Consider the following 953-nt stretch of genomic DNA (forward strand, 5'->3'; position numbering starts at 1 on the left):
AAAAACATAAGCAGGCGCATGCACGAAGTAAGAGCGCGCTTGCTCGACGTGCATAGCATTGCCCATCTCCAGCCGAGCTGCTGCAAACCTCGTTTGCCTTTCTTGGCTGCCAAGACACCCTCGGAGCCGAGCGCTCCGTTAAAGCGCCCCCAATGAAGGGCAGCGCCGGATCCACTTCGCCTCCTCTCCTCCTTCCAGCCTCCACTTTCTCCCGAGAGCCGCGCGCATGCGCACTGCTAACCAATGCCTGTTGCAAGCACAAAATACAGCCCCCTTTCTTTCCCCCCTCCTCCTGGTTTGACGGAGCAACTCCTGGTCGCCCTAGGTAAGAGGTCCCCAAATTTCACTTAGGGCAAAAATGTCCCCCACGAGGTCCCACCGAGATTTGAACTCGGATCGCTGGATTCAAAGTCCAGAGTGCTAACCATTACACCATGGGACCTGCTGGCTCCTTAGTGGAGCAGGAGGCTTCCTCAGTTACAGCTGCTGCCGCCGTCGCTGCTGCTCCCCCCACTTCTGCCTTGCAAATGGTACGAGCGGATTAGGCTAGCTGGACGGGGGGAGAGGAGGAAAACAAAGCATAAAAATATATCCGGCGAGGTGGGTGAGAAAGCAAGCGTGAGCATGAGCTCAGCAGGAAATGGCATATTTATTCATTTTTCCCTTATGCAACATTAGACTGTAGAGCTTCGTTTGCACGGCATGGCTCTTTGCACCGTGGCGCTACTCCCGGCTGCAGCGTTGCGCGCCCGGGGCGGGTGCAAAGAGGACGTCTGGAGCCTTTGCTTGCAGCGCCAGCCAGCCGGGCCTGAAGGTGACGCCGGAGAAGCACCTGCCTAAGATATTTGAGTGCTTGGTGGAGAGGCGGGGGGAGTGGACACGCCAAGGCTGTCACGCGCCTGCTGCTGTTTCATTCCGTATACTGTACTAAGGGCAAGCGGGATGCGGATCGT

At 57.2% G+C, this 953-nt stretch overlaps 1 non-coding gene across 1 annotated transcript; it reads right to left on the bottom strand.

Moving 5' to 3' along the window:
• Window positions 1-370: 370 nt before the first annotated feature.
• Window positions 371-442, bottom strand: TRNAQ-UUG (transfer RNA glutamine (anticodon UUG)). Its single transcript has one exon. It is a non-coding gene; the product is annotated as a tRNA-Gln (tRNA).
• Between the last annotated feature and the right edge of the window lie 511 nt (window positions 443-953).

Source organism: Podarcis raffonei, chromosome 13 (genome assembly GCF_027172205.1).
Source record: "Podarcis raffonei isolate rPodRaf1 chromosome 13, rPodRaf1.pri, whole genome shotgun sequence".
Taxonomy (NCBI): domain Eukaryota; kingdom Metazoa; phylum Chordata; class Lepidosauria; order Squamata; family Lacertidae; genus Podarcis; species Podarcis raffonei.